We start from the raw sequence: 18678 nt of genomic DNA on the forward strand, positions 1-18678 counted from the left end.
AGATCTAGTTAAACCACGTCTAGTACTGCATCATGCCTAATAATTATCTAAACTGTGAAATGTGTCAGCTCTCTTTGCTATCACAATGGCTTCCATGTTTTATTAACTAATTGCAATCCATTTATACATGTTTTCAGTCCAAGGAAAGCTCATGACTATGCACTCCCTTCTTTTGAGCTTGTCAGGTCACTAAATTATAGAGTCATCAAGTCATACGGACCTTCAAGAGGACCACAACCTTGTTGTGGTTTGGAGGTTTGACCCAGAGAGCTATTCTGGCCAGAGTCTGGGCTTTACACTTTGGTTCCTGGCAGGGTCACCCATGCCAGACAGTTTAAAGGATAGAGGACAGACTAAGAGTGGTCCAGCGGTCCCCCAGGGTTGGGGTTCTGCTCAGGGCAAATGACCCTGACTGGTAAAGCCAAATTGTTATGGAAGCAGCAATGATGAATTGTTCTACATCTGAGTGCATTGGTATTCCTGAGTACCCGCCCGTGACTTGCATGACTGAGAGGAAGCTACTGACACAGTGAAGGAAGCCCTGAACACCGCCAGAGATGGGGGACCTTCATTGTTGCCCTAAATGCCAGCGGTGTGATGGACAGTAAGTCAGTAAGAATCATATAGAATGAACAAAGAGCCTTCAGTCAACTGGTCCATGCCAAGCCAATTCCCATTGAAACTGGTCCCATTTGCTTGTACTTGGCCCATATCCCTTGAAACATCTCACATCCATGTAACATTAAATGTTGTTATTGTATCTTCCTCTGGCAGCTCATTCCATATACTGACTACCTCTGGATGAAAAGTATGCCCTTAGGCTTCTATGAAATCTCTCCCGTCTCACTCTTGATTCACCAGATCATGCACAGTCACCCTACCTATACCCCCCATGACTTTACACACCTTTGTAAGATCACCTCTGATATGCTTACACTCCAATGCAAAATATCCCAACTACTCAACCTCTCTCCAGGACTCAATCCCTTAAGCATCCTTGTGAATCTGCACTGCACTCTTTCTAACTTAAAGGCATCTTTTCCATACCACAGGTCAAAAACGGAATGCAATATTCCAAATGCAATATATTCAATATATCATCCCAACTTCGATACTCAATGCAGGGAATGATGAAGGCCTGCATGCCATAAGCCTTCTTCACCACCCTGCGTAAATGCAATGCCACTTTCAGCGAACCATTTACCTGATTCCTAGGTCCATGCCATTGACCGTGAATGTCATGCATGGTTTGTCTTCGTAAAATGCAACATCTCGCACTTATCCAAAATAAATACCATTTGTTATTCTTCAGCTGAGCAAGATCTCTCTGAAAATCCTGATAAACATCTTCACTGTCAACAACATCACTTATTTTGTTGTCATCTGTAAACTTACTAACCATGCCTTGTACATTTTCATCTAAATCATTGATATAGGTAAGAAATAATAATCATCCTAGCATTGAACCTGGAGGAACACCATGTAACAGTACTTTTTTAATACCGAATGATTTTCTTCTTCATTACTGACCATTGGTTCGATTTCATTTCTATTGCATTGACAATGACTTCTATCTTACAGTATAAATTCAAAAACGTTGATCATGATTTCACGCCAAAAGACAGTTTTGTGTGCAAATACAGTGCCTTATATACATTAAGGTCAAATATTACTGACCCTCCTTATTCACAAACAACTAAAACTATGTCTGAAACATCTTATTTAGTAAAAAGCTTGGGAACTGCTAGTTTATATGCAGATACAGCGAAGCTGGAAATCAGTAATATTCATCATCGTCTCTCTAGTTTAATGTCACCGTCTGATCACCAGCTAGTTTTAAGCCACTTAAGTAATGCAACGGTCCATTGCCTTCATTGCTTCTCCAATTTATCTGATTCTTCCTAAAATGCATCTCCTACTTCTCACGTCACCCCACCCTCACCTGGTCTAATTTATCATCTGCTTGCTTGTAATCCTCTCCCTACCCGCCTGCACCTCTTTTTTTTATTGTGGCTTCTGGCCCTTCCCTTTCCAGTCCAGATGAAGAATCTTGACCCAAAACATCAACTGTTTATTTACCTGCACGGATGCTGCCTCACCTGCTGAGCTCCTCTAGCATTTTGTGTGCTTTGTTCATGATTTACAGCATCCACAGAATCTCTTGCGTGTCTGAGGTTAGAGTAGACTAGTTCTTTCCATGGTTTCCCGAAGGTATTCGTTAAGCTATCACATAAAATGTTACTGCACAAAATAAGAATACAATGGGTAGAGCTATTATTTTGTATTGGATGAGGAGAGTGGCTAACTAGTAGTAAAGAAAGAGTCAGGAAAGATAAATCACTTGCAAATTGGCAGACAGTAGCTATGCCTCAATGACCACCGCCTGGACCACATCTATTTACATTCTGTAGTAATAATTTGGATGAAGAGTCAGTGTACTCTCTCCAGATTTGCCAATCAAGCAAAAATAGGAGGGGTAGCAAGTGATGAGGAAGGCACAAAGAACCTACAAAGAGTTATAGATAGATTTTGTGAATGGGCAAAAAGCTGGCAGGTGGAGTATAATTTGAAGAATGTAAGGTCATCTATGTTGACAGGCCGAATGAATGGCGTGAGACCACAAAATGTTGTGATACAGGTGATCAAAAATATCAAACTCCAAAATTTAGCATGCAGGATCAGCAAGTAATTAAGCAGGATAATTGGATGTGGCCTTTTTTTTTGCAAGGAATATAGAAGTAGTTCTGCTGTAACATTACAGGGGGCTCGTAAGAACACACTTGGAGTCCACACTCATTTTCAACTGCTAGGTTAAAGCAAGTGATGTAATTTCAAATGTTATGCAACATGAAATTCCAGAGAAAGAAAAATCAACAGGTCAGGCAGCATCTGTGGAAAGCAACACAATGTTAACATTCCAGGTCTCCTTGAGCCGTTGTCACCTGACCTGGCAAAGGTTTTCCACATCTTCTGTTTTAATTTCAGCTTTCTAGCGATTACAGTTTACTGTCTTTTACTTTTCGTGCTGACTTCTCATCTGACACCTCACTATGATTCGAAAAACCGATGTTAATTCAGAATAAAAATGGCATTTTCTCCCCAAAAGCTTGCATGCCTTTTATCTTTCCAATGCCAATAATTTGTGGAACATTAATATTGTTGCCCGAAAAACATAGAACATAGAAATCTCCAGCACATTACAGGCCCTTTAGCCCACAATGTCGTGGCGACCATGTAACCTACTCTAGAAACTGCCTAGAATTTCCCTACCACATGGCCCTCTATTTTTCTAAACTCCATGTACCTATCTAAGAGTCTCTTAAAAGACCTTATTGTATCTGCCTCCACCACCATCACTGGCAGTGCATTCCACACACCCACCACTCTCTGTGTGAAAATCTCACCCCTGACATTCCCACTGTACCTACTTCCAAGCATCTTAAAACTATGCCCCCTTGTGTTAGCCATTTCAGCCCTGGGAAAAAGCCTCATGGTCAATGCCTCTCATCATCTTGTACACCTCTATCAGGTCATCTCTCATCCTCCGAAGTTCCAAGGAGAAAAGGCCAAGTTCATTCAATCTATTCTCATAAGGCATGCTCCCCAATCCAGGCAACGATCTTACAAATCTCTTATGCACTCTTTCAATAGTATCCACATCCTTCCTGTAGTGAGGTGACCAGAACTGAACACAGTACTCCAAGTGGGGACTGACCAAGGTCTTATATAGTTGGTACTTGATTTAACAATGCTTTATAAACGTGAGCATGAATCCTAATTAACAACGTGAAAATATGTGTTTCCAATCAAGAATTTCCAAATACAAGTGAAATATTAAATATTAGGGTGACATGGTGTGCTAACATTTTCATGTTGTCCTGTTCAAAGTCTTTAGTATCTGGCCCAAAACACCCTGATTATACTTTCCACCTCAGTTTTTGCACCTTAACCACTTTTCTTAAAGATGCCCAGCACTGGACCTCAAACCTCACTTCCTACCCAATGGTGAGAGTCACCAGGTCTTGAAGCTGGATAATCATGACATGATCAGTGGCCTTCAGTCCAATTATGAATTAGCTAATCAGAGTGGGGGAGCAGTGAATGGGGCTGGAATCATGTCAGCGGTGGCAGGGTTGGGAATGATTGTGTGAGGTGTTGAGACAGATGGTTAGTAATAAGCTGGAAGTGAAGATGGAGAATTTTATACCTGCAACACACACAAAATGCTGATGGAACGCAGCAGGCCAAGCAGCATCTATAGGAAGAAGTACAGTCAACGTTTCGGGCTGAGACCCTTCGTCAGGACTAACTGAGAGAAGGGATAGTAAGAGATTTGAAAGTGGGAGGGGGAGGGGGAGATCCAAAATCATAGGAGAAGACAGGAGGGGGCGGGATGAAGTTAAGAGCTGGAAAGTTGATTGGCAAAAGGGATACAAGGCTGGAGAAGGGAGAGGATCATGGGACAGGAGGCATAGAGAGAAAGAAAGGGGGAGGGGAGCACCAGAGGAAGATGGAGAGCAGGCAAGGAGTTATTGTGAGAGGGACAGAGAGAGAAAAAAAGGAAAAAATAATAAATATTTCCATTCTGATATGTCTTAATTCCACATCCCATTTCCATTCTGACATGTCAAAGCAGGATCTCCCAGTGGCCACACATTTTAATTCCACTTCCCGTTCCCATTCTGATATGTCTATCATGGCCTCCTCTACTGTCAAGATGAAGCCACACTAAGGTTGGAGGAACAACACCTTATATTCCGTCTGGGTAGCCTCCAACCTGATGGCATGAACATTGACTTCTCTAACTTCTGTTAATGCCCCTCCTCCCATTCTCACCCCATCCCTTAATTATTTATTTGTTTGTTTATTATTTTTTCCCTTTTTTCTCTCACTCTTTTTTCTCTCTCTGTCCCTCTCACAATAACTCCTTGCCTGCTCTCCAGTTTCCTCTGGTGCTCCCCTTCTCCTTTCTTTCACCCTAGGCCTCCTGTCCCATGATCCTCTCCCTTCTCTAGCCTTGTATCCCTTTTGGCAATCAACTTTCCAGCACTTAGCTCCATCCCTCCCCCTCCTGTCTTCTCCTATCATTTCAGATCTCCCACTTTCAAATCTCTTCTTTCAGTTAGTCCTGATGAAGGGTTTTGGCCCGAAATGTTGACTGTACTTCTTCCTATAGATGCCGCCTAGACTGCTGCGTTCCACCAGCACTTTGTGTGTGTTGCTTGAACTTCCAGCATCTGCAGATTTCCTCGTGTTTGTGGAATTTTATACCTGTTGAATGTGAGTTAGAAGGAGCAGTCTGCTGCTGCTGACTCCACATTCAGCTTGGTAACTTTTAACAAAACTTCAGGTGCTAAAAATCTGAAATGGAAGCAGAAAATGCTGCAAGCACTCAGCAGGTTGTGCGGCATTTGGGAAAAGAGCAACAGTTAACATTTCAAGTCCAAAGTTTTAAAAGCTGACCTTAATGTGTGTCTTTTGAGGGCTATCTGTCATTCCCGATTACCATCTCTGGATTGATGCATTCCTGAAGATTATGTCAGCTGATATTTTATTATTTGATTCTGTGCAACTTCTAATGTGTAAGCACTGACATTTACCCGTTGTTTACTAGTGTTAATGGACTTGCCCTAGATAGGTATCGTTAAGCGAGGTGAATAACATCATTTACAAAGCAAAGAAAAATAGATATGAATAACTATGTAACATAAGCTTAGCAGGTTGTGACTACATTTGTGGCTTAAAAGTTGTCCTTTTAAGGATTGCGTTGTGTGACTAACTCATCCCCAGTCTGCAAAATTGTATTTTTAAAAGGTTTTCAGCCAACTTTTGTGGAAGAAGGCTACCATGAGGGATGCCAGTTCAGTTTCATAGAGTACCTTAGAGTCAGTTTGAATTACTAACTGTTCTCCAGCGTTGCAATGTGTGAATTTGACAGATATTAAACACAAAATGAAAGCGCTTCTGTATGATTCAAACAGAATCCACTGAAGAAAGTAAAGCCAAGTGAATGTCAATGATAGATCAGAAGCACTCAGTATAATTGACTTGTAAAGTTTCCAGACCATAGATCTGCTGTTTCATGGATACAGAGGCTAGTTTTCAGGAGAAAGCACTGAAGCTGTCTGATTCCCACAATAAACGACATTGGCCAGCATCCTTCTGGGTTTTTCTGTCCAACCTGTACACACTGCTGATGTTCAGCTGTATTTAGTGAGGTTGTCAAGTTATTTGGAGCCATCCCAAGGAAATTTAGAAGGGCATAATCAGGGACAATGAGCAGGGGAGACTTTTGCCTAATTAACTAGACTGAAGCATTTGCCGAGTTAACATGGCTATCAATGAAACTGGTACATTTGATTAATTGTCAAGGCTTTTAATAAAAGGCATGTCATGACAGATTGCTAAAAAAGTGGAAGACCATGGGATCTCAAGAGTCAGTGGCAAATGATTTGGTCAGAAATCAGAGATCAGAAAGTTAAGAAGCTGGAGGTCACTGGACTTCTGATTGATATCAAAATGTTTGAGTGTGTTGGTATAGCCCATTCAAAAAATTGGCTGTAGAGTCTCCTTGAAACATCTTCCTTATACACACATTCTTTCTCTCTCTCTCCTTTTTCTCCCTCTGTCCCTCTCACTATACCCCTTGCCCATCCTCTGGGTTCCCCCCCTCCCCTTTTCCTTCTCCCTGGGCCTCCTGTCCCATGATCCTCTCATATCCCTTTTGCCAATCACCTGTCCAGCTCTTGGCTCCATCCCTCCCCCTCCTGTCTTCTCCTATCATTTCGGATCTCCCCATCCCCCTCCCACTTTCAAATTTCTTACCAGCTCTTCCTTCAGTTAGTCCTGACGAAGGGTGTCAGCCTGAAACGCCGACTGTATCTCTTCCTAGAGATGCTGCTTGGCCTGCTGCGTTCACCAGTAACTTTGAGGTGTGTTGCTTGAAACATCTATGTTATGTACTTACACTACTACAGTCTGCTTAAACCTTCAGAGGGAATCATACTTTGGACCTGCACTGGTGAATGTTTTGTGTATTGTAAAAAGTTGAATGTGATTTGGCAAATCTTTTGTCAGCTGTAACTTAGTCTGGACGGGAGTTACTGTGTTATATAATTAGAAATAAAGTACTGAACACTTTCTATTTTAAGAGGCAGTTATTTTTATTCCCTTCATAAGAAGTGGGCATTACTGACAATCCCAGTTTTATTGCCCATCCCAGAGGTAGTTGAAAAGTTAATCACCTTGGAATCCAGAGTCACACAGAATCAGACCAGGAAAGAATGGCAGATTTATCTTCCATGAAGGGCAAGAAGGAACAAAATGGGTTTTTACAGTAACATGGTACTTCTATGGGTCCCGTTACAAGCTAGATTTTTAAAAATTCTAAATACATTTAGTTATCTACATTTACAATTAAACTCACACTGGTGAGATTTGAACACGTGTGTCTTAATTAATCATCCAGAACTCTGATTTTTAATCAGTTGTTTAACTTCTGCATTATGATGTACCAAGATTAGTGCTTTAAAAAGCTTGAGTGAATGTGAATGCTGCATGAATCCTTATTCCACATTTGTTCCTTACTTTTAATTTTTGATATGAACATTCAAGGTTTATTCCATAATGGAAATTAACTTTAAAAATGCTGCAGTTGCTTGCGATGGTACTTAGAGGAAAAGAAAACTTGCAATGGTACTTAAAGGAAAAGAAAGCTTTTAATATTTTGTTTCTATTCTTTTTCACTGTTCTGGTAACTCTTCTATTGTGCTTTAATTAATACAATTTAAATCTGAATTAATATTGGAAGAAATAAGACTTTGAGGTCCACAAAAGTTATGTGGAATCCATAATAATAATTGCACATTAATCTTTCAAAATTACAAACTTTTGTATGAAAAGAAATAATTATATACTATAATTCGCTATTGTTTTGGGAAATTTGGAATGATAAACATTGAAGAGGCATGTTAGATGAGTTGTTTGAGTCGCTAAGGCTGGCAAGTTGCAAGTTAACTAGAGTAATTACATGTATAAAGAAAAGATTGACTTATTAGTGTCGCTATTAGTTTCCGTGAGTAAAGGGAGAGACAGATAGAACATGCAAGGAGGTAGATCTTAAAGGAAATCTGGCAGCTCCAAATCAATTTCAGCTCACATTGATCCCAATGATGGAACAATCAAGAGGGGAAACACAGAGCAGAAAGGAATATTTGGATGTTGGAATTTCCATGGACTGGACTCTGAGAGATGGGGTGGGATGGGGGGGGGGGAGGGAAGAGGTGTCAGAAAACCTCCTTGAAAAATAAGCAGGGTGCTCGAATTATGATGATTGGTAACCGAGTGAAGCTGCAAGTCAAATGTTTGGGTATTCATGGGCTGATTCAAAACTTGGGGATATTTGTAAAAAAGAGAACTGCCAGGCGGGCTGATCACTGAGCAGCTCACCACAGGCTAATCACTTGTCTTCTTGTTGTATGTAATGTACATGTTACAGAGGTTATGGAACGCAGAGGATTAGCATGATGCAGAAGCTATTCTAGCTTGTCCTATCTTGGTCTTGTATTCTCTGCGCCCCCACCCCCAAATGAATACATAAAGAGTTATATTCCTAGCTACAATGAAGATTTAAAGCTCAGCACAATTTCTACAGTCCAAACAATATTCATCTTCAAGGAGGCGGTGTCCATTATTAAGGACTTCCAGCAGCCAGGTCATGTCTTGTTCTCATTGCCACCATCAGGAAGGAGGTGCAGAAGCCTGAAGGAAGACACTCAACAATTCAGGAACAGCTTCTTCCCCTTTGCCATCTGATTTCTGGGTGAACCCAGGAACACTACCTCACTACCTTTTTATTTCCACTTTTGCACTACTTGTTTAATTTAACTATTTAACATATATATTTACTGTAATTTACAGTTTTTTCTCTACTATTATGTATTGCATTGTACCGTTGCCGCAAGGTCAGCAAAGTTCATGACTTATGTCAGTGATATTAAACCTGATTCTGATAACATGTTGCACATAAATCAGCCAGCCTGCGGTTTGGTCTCCACGTGTGTCTGACCATCATTATGCTCTTCTGAGTTGTACCCAGAGGCTGCAGCATGGCTTGAAAAAGAACGACATATGTTCTATGATCAATGACAGTCGGTCTGCATTGTAATTCTTTAACTTTAGGCATATGTTTCGAGTGCTGTGGAACTCAACTTAGTAGTGTATCATATACAAGCACAAAGACAAACTGATTCTATTCATAGGAGTATCAGGACATTTTGTTGAAATGCAGATAATAGAAGACAAATTTGTACAGGAAAGCCCCACAAACAACAATGAGCAAAGAAGCCAGATAAAATTACTTAATGGTGTTAAGTGATTTATGTTGAACACAATGCCACAGCTCTCCCCTTCTCTGAATTAATGACTGGGCCATTTACATTCAGCTGACAAAGCCTTTTTTATAACATCTCATCCACCATATCATATCTTGAACAAACTTGTTGAATACTTTTGAAGTTTGTTCTCTAATTGTTTGTAAAGATAAGCAACAACACAGTTCCAGATAGCAAAACACAACAAAATAAATGAATAAACAACCACATAATCTGGTTTGGTGACTGTTATGTTTGAGGTATAGGTCTGGGAACACTGCTTTGAAAAATGCTGCAAGTCCTCTTTGTCCATCTGGCAGGCAGATGATTTAACATCTCAGCTAAGAGATCTCACCTCCAAAAATGTAGAATGCTTCCAGTTTTGTCAACCTAGATTCCTTGTTATGGTGGTGATTTCAATAGCCTGGAATGTATCAGTGTCATTATAGTCTTTATTATTACCATATAGCATTTTGCAATACGCAGGCTCTGCATTCTTTTTTAGTTTCTAGGAGAAACAGAATTATCATATCTTAATGGACTTTCCGCAAACTATCAAGGTTTCAATTTTGTTCTTGATGTTTAGACTCTGTGGTACACTCACTGATATTTAAGAGTCCTTCACTGGACTTTGATAGCCTTGTCTGCTTTGAAAATCCTAGCAGAATCAAAGGCTATGGATGTAATTAGAAGCATATAGCATGGCTGCTTGGATGTGAATTGATTTGAAACAGTAAGTGCAATGCAAGTGGCAGTTGGAGAAACCATTAAACGCAGCTGAGTAGTCAAGCCATGTCAAGTCAAGTTTATTGTCATTTAACTATATACATGTATATAATGTATATAACCATATAATGTATAGAAATGAGACAATATTTCTCTGAAATAGGGTGTAAAGCACAGTAGTACACGTAACACGCACAACACACATTGCACATGATAACTTATGAAGGTAAGGATACAGATGAATCACACATAAACAACAAACTAAAGTGTATTAATATTAAATATTGTAAGGTATGGAACAGATTAACCAGTGACACTTTGAGTATGATGTGGCAGTGAGTTCAGAACACTAATGGTCAAGGAGAAGAAACTGTTTCTCCTCCTGACTGTTCTTATTTGTATGCCACGGAGTCTCCTGCCTGATGGTGGAAAGTCAAAGAGGACGCTGGATGGATGGGTGGGATCCTTAGTAATACAAAGGGCCCTGTATATGCAGCGCTCCTGATGAATGTCCTCGATGGATGGTAGGAAGCCCTATGAGATCCTCTCAGATGTTCTCACAGTCCTTTGTAAATGGACTTCTGGTCCAACATTTGGCTGCTCCCACACCAGATGGAGATGCAACTTGTCAGGACACTGCAAATGGTGCTGCAGTAAAGCACAGTTACGATGAGAATGGGGGGTAGTGTGGAGTCTTACTTGCCTCAATCTTCTTAGGAAGTGGAGGCACGACTGTGCCTTGTTCTGGGAGGTGATATTAAGGAACCAGGTGAGGTCATCCATGATGTGAACTCCCAGGAATATGGTGCATTTAACTCGATCTCTGGAGGATTTCATATTGCCCTGATAATCAGACATCATGAGTATGAGGCACAAATTTTCACTAATCTTGGTAATCGTCCCACCACCCTGAGATCAAACCAGTGTCACAACACATCTGACCTAATTTGATTTCAGGGTTTATGCATTTTATTAAATGTAGCATTCATAATGCAAATCACAAGTTGATCATTGCTGAGCTCACTGTGCACAGATTTTTAACACAAATTATCATGTGGTAAAAAGCAAATAGAATCTGAAAACCCCTGGGCACCATCTGAGAGATGGGTAATTTATAATGGAGTCATATTTTTTTACTGACAGTCAGAAGATTTTACCCTTCAACATATTTTTCTGGGTGGTCGGGATTCCACTTTAGATCACTTCTCTCCATCCCTCCAAGCTAACAGCTCTCATATTCCCCCACTCCCCCTACCAACACTTTAACTTTTGTCACATAAACTCTCCCTTTTTCCACCCTTCCTTCTTTTATTTCTGCTCCTATCAATTTAATGGAAGCGGCAGTTATACTCGGAACTATCCAAGAAGCCAATAAACCTATTCTCAATACAGATGTCGAGAACATCTCCTTTAGATATTGTTGATGGTAAAATGTATCTCAATATTATAAAAAGATGAGTATCTGTGACTGTCATTGGCTTGATGTTACTGCTGCAATGTTCAGCATGCATATACAATGAAGAATTACTGTGGGTCTGAACCTAAAGCTGATTAAGACTTATAAAATCTAGTTGGCAGTTCTTGCCTGAGTTGACATTAAGCAGCCCACTGCTATAGGTAGTCATGGAATCTTCTCCAATCAGCTAAGTATCTCTGCATGCTCCATGTATGGCTTTAATCTTTATGAGGGACGTCAAAAAATGTATCTTGTATCTTGCTCCATCCTGTCATCTTAGGTTTGGTCTGCAGATTCAGCCTCAATAATGAAGTGGAAATTCCCACTGAGAGCCATAGTTTTAAGAACTCAACCCCTCCCCCCCCCCCCCCCCCCCACAAAGCCTGCCCTCCGAATAACAGGGAAACCTAGGAAACTGAGTGTGACATTTTCTTCAGGATATCTGTTATCTTTAAGCAGAATCGTTTTATAGTTTCATATCTTTGTCATGAGCCCCTCACAAGAAAGCTGCAAAGGGCCATAAAGTAGGTGGTTTACTGTTACTTTCTGAAGAGGCAGCAAATTCTGCTCCCCTATTCCAGAAGCACATTATGGCAGAGCATTGATACAGAGAGCCTCGAGTTTTCATCACCACAATCTGAACAGAACATACATTTTTACTAGCTCTGTGCAATAAATGTGCCAAAAACAACTTAAAAAACATTTGTATTTATCAATTTGGAAGTCAACAAAGTCCTTTGGTAGTCAGTTCTCCTCTACATTGGTGAGACGTGTCGTAAATTGGGGGACCACATCGTTGAACACCTCCACTCCATCCGCCAAAAACAGAACTTCCTGGTGGCCAAATATTTTAATTTTGATTCCCATTCCTAATCTAACTTGTTGGTCCTTGGACTCCTCGTGTGTCAAGATGAGGCCACCCTCAAGGTGGAGGAGCAACACTTTATATTCCATCTGGGTAGCCTCCAACCTGATCTCCTTGCAATTATATATTTTTCCCTTCACCTCCCCTCTTCTTCTGTTTCTTTTACCTCTCCTCGCCTGCTTATCACCTCCTCCTTGGGTCCCCTCTTCCTTACCTTTCTCCTATGGTCCATTCTCCTCTCGTATCAGATTCCTTCTTCTCCATCCCTTGACCTTTCCCACCTACTTGACTTCACCTATCACTTTCCAGCTAGCGTTCTTCACCTCCCCCTAGTTTTTTTTTTATTCTGGCGACTTCCACCTTCCATTTCAATCCTGAAGAAATATCTCAGCCCGAAACATTGACTGTTAATTCGTTTTGGAGGCTGCCCAACCTGCTGAGTTCCTCCAGAATTTTGTGTGTTTTGCTTTGCAATTAGTTTTGATGCTGCAGCTGTTTCTGAATGTGCCTGAGGATGTAAGATGCTTTATGTAAACTATTGCTGGACTGTTGTAACAATGTAGTTGGGAAGTACAGTTATTGCTACAGTTAAAAACTGCAGCAGGCAATTTAATTACGTCAAAGTCGCTGAATTTCTTCTTCATTACCAGTATCAGGCCATGCTTAACTATTGCTGATGTTATTCCCGCTATAGTATGTTCAAGGAGAAGGCAAATCATTCAGGTTTAGGTTCATTTATAAGCTAATCAGATTAAGTAACTCATTCAATGATTAAATAACTTCTCAACATTGAAATGATTATGGTATTGACATACTGTACTTAATCATTCACAGATACAGTGAAGTGCAGTCCACTAACACAGTCCATATTTTCTGCATTCAAGATCCCATTCATAAATTCACAAGCCAGAAACCTCACCAATTCTCATGGCTATCTTGACTATACCTCTTACCCCGCACTGTTTCCTGTAAAAATACCATTCTCTTTTCTCAGTTCCCTTCTCTCTGCCCATTCTGTTCTCAAGATGAGTGTTTCCTTTCCAGGACATCAGAGATGTCCTCCTTCTACAAAGAAGAGGGTTTCTCTTCCTCCAACATTGATGCTGCCCTCATCCACATCTGCTCCATTTCCTGGATATCCGTGCCCACTCCATCTTCGGGCCACCTTAACAGGGATAGAGTTCCTCTTGTCCTCACCTACCATTCCATAAGGCTTTGCATCCAGCATATCATTCCCCCATCTTCAACAGGACCATACTACCAAACACATCTTTACCTTCTCCCCCCCCCCCGAAACACCCACCCCGCTCAGCTGCCACTTTCCACTTTCCACAGGGATCACTTCCTCCATGATTCCCATGATCATTTGTCCCTCCCCCCTAATCTTCCTCCTGGCACTTATCCCTGCAAGTGGCAGAAGTGCTACACCTGCTCATTCACCTCATCCCTCACTTCTATTCAGGATCCCAAACTGTCCTTCCAGGTGAGGCCAGGTAGGCATCCGTTTGTCTCGTGAAACCCTGGATTTATGCCTTGGAAGGTTTCCAGGGCGCAGGCCTGGGCAAGGTTGTACGAAAGACCGGCAGTTGCCCATGCTGCAAGTCTCCCCACTCCACGCCACTGATGTTGTCCAAGGGAAGGGCACTAGGGTCGATACAGCTTGGCACCGATGTCGTCGCAGAGCAATGTGTGGTTAAGTGCCTTGTTCAAGGACACAACAGCTGAGGCTCGAACTAGCGACCTTCAGATCACTAGACCAACGCCTTAACCACTTGGCCACACACCAACACCGATGAGGCCAGACTTCACCTGCAAAACTGTTGGGGTTGTCCACTGTATCTAGTGCTCCTGATGCAGCCTCCTCTATATTGGTAAGACCCAACATAACAATCCACTTTGTCAAGCACTTCAGCTCTATCCAGTGTTTCGTGTGTATTGCTCTGGATTTCCAACATATGCAGAATCTCTTGTGTTTGTTTTACCTTCCTAATGGTGAAACAAACTGAGGAACTCAATGGGTCAGGCAGCACCTGGAAACAAAAGGTCAAGACACAAAACGTTGAAACTTTATTTCTTAAAATTTATAATTTGTAAACTTTTTAGCTGAATACAAAATTGACTTCTTTTCATTGTAGATTTTATTAGTTGTTTTGGGACTAATAATCAATTTGGCTCACTTATTGCAATATCATTTAAGATTATTTTTGTAGACTTTCAAACCATATTCACTTGAAGACTTTCCAGAGCCTACAACCGTGATTGTGAATCATTTTGCATTGTGCTTGGCTCTTTTCTATGCTTATTATGGTACTGAAATACTAGCTTGAATATATGTAATCTAAGCTTAGAAAAACTGGGTCATTGCTGTGGTTACTCTGACATTAAGAATGACACCATCGAACAAATAGATATCTATAAATCTGTCTGCTGTAACTTGTTCCGGTAACTTGTATTTTTAATATATAGTTACAATGATACTTGTAAACTCTGTTCTGTTTCCTGAGGCTAACGTGTGTCCCTAAATGAATAGTTAACATTTACCACAGTGCAGAAATTAGTAGTTGTTAAGTATTCAGGGTCCGTGTACCATCTAGGATGTTTGTGTTGCTAGTTTGCTTCATGAAGTGAGCATTAGAGGCCATCCTGCATTCTGCAACAATGAGAAATCATTACCAGTAATATGGTTTGGGCCATGGCTATCTTCATTGACTCACAATTGGCCAAGATGCCACAGGCAATTTCTGGCATTGTCTTCCAACTTCAGACCTGAGAAATCCTCTTTTTCTCCGTCTTAAATTACATTCTGTTAGTGATTCTAGATTCTCCCAAAAGGGGAAACATCCACTTCACTACATCTACTCTGAAGATTCTCTATTTTTAATTCAGGCTGCCTCTCGCCGTTCTAGATTACAGCAGATACAAGCCGAGTCTGATCAACCCTTCCTTATAAGGCAACCCAGCCATTCCAAATATTGTCTTGTAATCTTGACCTGAACTGTTTCTAATGTATAAACATTCTTTCTTAAATAAGGAGCCAATACTGCACACAAAACTTCAGATGTTGCTATAAGGGAGATAAAGGGTAACAAGAAAGTTTTTCATTACTGTCCCTCTATCTACTGGATCTCAGTGCAAATGGTGGAATGGGTTGGAATGTCAACGTGAGGTAAAGGAAGGATGTGGTCTTGTAATTCTGTAAAATTCTGTAACTTGTTTCAATATTTTTCCATTATGTGGTTATTCTCATTGCTGGATGACACGGGAGGAGGAAATAGCGGCGCGCCTGCATGTGAAAAAATGATATTGTATCTGTTAAGTAGGGGCCGTGGACAATTCTGATTTGATGGAGAATGGACGTGAAAGCACAGAGGAACATCTGGCGAGATTTCTGAAACGCCCGTTCGCTGCTGTCGTTACTGTGTGGTCGGGAATTTTTCAGAGGGTAGGCCTCAAAATCCCAGGCCTTGCCTGCTTTTGGCGACCGAGAAGGAGGTCGAATCATTCAGACAGAGATGGCGCTCAGTACTCGGTGTTGGAGAGCTGATCAGAGCTCAAAGTTTTCGGATGACTCAGACTCGGATTGTGGTTGGTATGGCAGGGAGAGTTTTTCTTCCTTCTCCCGTCTGCGTGAGATGTGGGACATTTGAGAAACCTTGGACTTTACTATGCTCATGGACTTCTTCATCAAGTTATGGTATTGTGCACTGTTGCAACTATATGTTATAATTATGTGGTTTTATCAGTTTTTTCAGTCTTGGTCTGTCCTGTGTTTTGTGATATCACACCGGAGGAAATCATGTATCATTTCTTAATGCATGCATTACTAAATGACAATAAAAGAGGACTACGTGTCTTCATAATCTAATCTAATCTCCCTCTCCGACTTTCCCCTTTTCCCCTCTTGCTCAACAGTATCACCACGCTGCTTTGCAGGCAATATATTGTTTTGCTGCTGTGAGGACTGTGCCTTTAAGGGCTGAGAACTTGTTAGAGATTGTGTGCTGCGTTTTGGCAGGTGTTTTTTGATGCAAACCATTCTAACATCTTTTCAAATAGATTTCAAGCCAATTTCTTGAATTTCTTCAGGGAGTTATCATCCACTCTGCACTACTTTAACATTAGTTTTATTTTTAGATAATTATATCCCTTGGTAGCAAATAGCTTTTAGTTTGAGGAAACACATGATTTGAGCTACAGCTTAAAGTCTTAAAGTGTAATTAAGAAATAGTGCTTTGGGAGCAGTGAGTGAGAGAAATAAAGACCAAAACAGAATTTTCCTTTGCTACTGTCCATTTGGAAAAGTATAAAATAAATCCCTGAATGATAACTCAGTTACAAAAGTTACTTGTTGGAGAGATAGTTGCTGGTGAACGCAACAGGCCAGGCAGCATCTCTAGGAAGAGGTACAGTCGACGTTTCAGGCTGAGACCCTTCGTCAGGACTCGGCCTGAAACGTCGACTGTACCTCTTCCTAGAGATGCTGCCTGGCCTGCTGCGTTCACCAGCAACTTTGATGTGTTGCTTGAATTTCCAGCATCTGCAGAATTCCTGTTGTTTGTGTTGTTGGAGAGATAGTCTAGTCTTTTTTATATATTGTAAATGCTGTGAAGTGTAACAGCTTTTTTTTTGCTGAATAACATAACATAACAACTTCTTTTTTAACCAACCACATAACTTATTGTGTTACTGAGCAAAAATACTCTAAAATGCTATTTCACCAGCATAGGATGAAATTAACAACAGAATACTTGGATTTGTTGCATTCCCTTTAGATTCAACAATGGATTAAAAGTGAAACTGCTGATTATTTATGTCTGTCATTGCAGTGTTTCCACAGGAGCTTTCAAAAAGTATCACTACTTCACCAGAACCAAAAAAAGGCCTTATCCCAAGAAACATCAAACTGCCCTCAAACATTAAGTTACATAATAGGAAAACTTAGCCCTGTTTCAATCATATGTTCCTTACACCGTGGCACAATAGAAAATAGATGAAAAGTGCGTAATTGATATTGATCGACTATTTTCTGAAAGGAGGCTAAGAAACCCATTTTTGGTCATTAATATTATCTGTATAATAGAGGCTGCTGGATTGGACTCACTTATTAGCATTTAGTTGCATTGACCAGGTGTGCCTTACATCACAATGGAGTTTCACTCTATTGCCTGGCTACCAACTCTCCCCTGACTCTCAGAATCTAGATTGTTTGTAATCTTATCAACCTATTTAAAGTAATTATTTTAGCTTCCGACACACAATTCCTTTCACCCCCATGACTGGCCTCTTGTACTTCTACAACCTTATTTCATCTTGTCTGCCATTTCGACTCATCTACCTTTCAAACTTCAACCCTGCTGTTGTGTATTTAGGTTATCCATTGGCCTTTTGGTCATCTTTGACTTACAATATTGTTCATGATTCTTTATTTTTGACTCTGCTGCCCTTACTCTAACTAATATAAAATAATTGTACCTTTTCCATGTGTCCAGGAGATCTCTACTTCATAAGTTTTATCTGTTTTTTGAAATCCTTCTGATTTCCTGGTCTATTGCTAATTCGATAATCTCCAGAATTGTAAGGAGCTCTTTGGGTCTGTGCAGGGCAGCAGAGAATGTTGGGCTCCAAGGTTTTTAGAGCACCTGAATTCATTAATTGTTGTTTAATGAAGGTTGTTAATAAATTAAAGTTCCTTGTGTTTTTCTCTTGAGTAATTCACTCTTTGTAATATGGATTCCTGGTGCTCTCTGTTTAAGCTTGTTAAGTTTATTTTAATCTGGGATTTCATGTCGCTTGTATTATTTAAGCAGACACCAGATTAGCTCTAATCAAGGGGTCCTAGTTTTGGGAATGTTACCTCTCGTGATATCTCTCAGTCAAGTCACCAATTTTCATTTGGAATTATTATGAATAAACTCCAGTCACCGTCTCTACATCTAAGTCTGTATCTCCTTCACATGTGGGTTCCAATATTGCCAGCACATTTTGTGACGAGAATCATGTAATATCTAAGTAGTTCTCCAATTCTCTCATTGAAGCCTAGCAAAATTTCATAAGGAAAACAGATCCTTCAGGTAACAGTCTGGCCAACCATCAAGCATTATTTTTACACTAATCTTATTCTGAACTGTTTTATTTGCTCCACTTTCTAGTCAGCTCCCTCCAGGTTCTGCAGCTCACCCAAATACTAGTGACAATTACAATGCCTCATTTTTGCAACTGGGATGAAACCAGAGCACCTAGAGAAAGTTCACACAGTCAAA

The sequence above is a fragment of the Mobula birostris genome, chromosome 9, assembly GCF_030028105.1.
Source record: "Mobula birostris isolate sMobBir1 chromosome 9, sMobBir1.hap1, whole genome shotgun sequence".
Lineage (NCBI taxonomy): Eukaryota > Metazoa > Chordata > Chondrichthyes > Myliobatiformes > Myliobatidae > Mobula > Mobula birostris.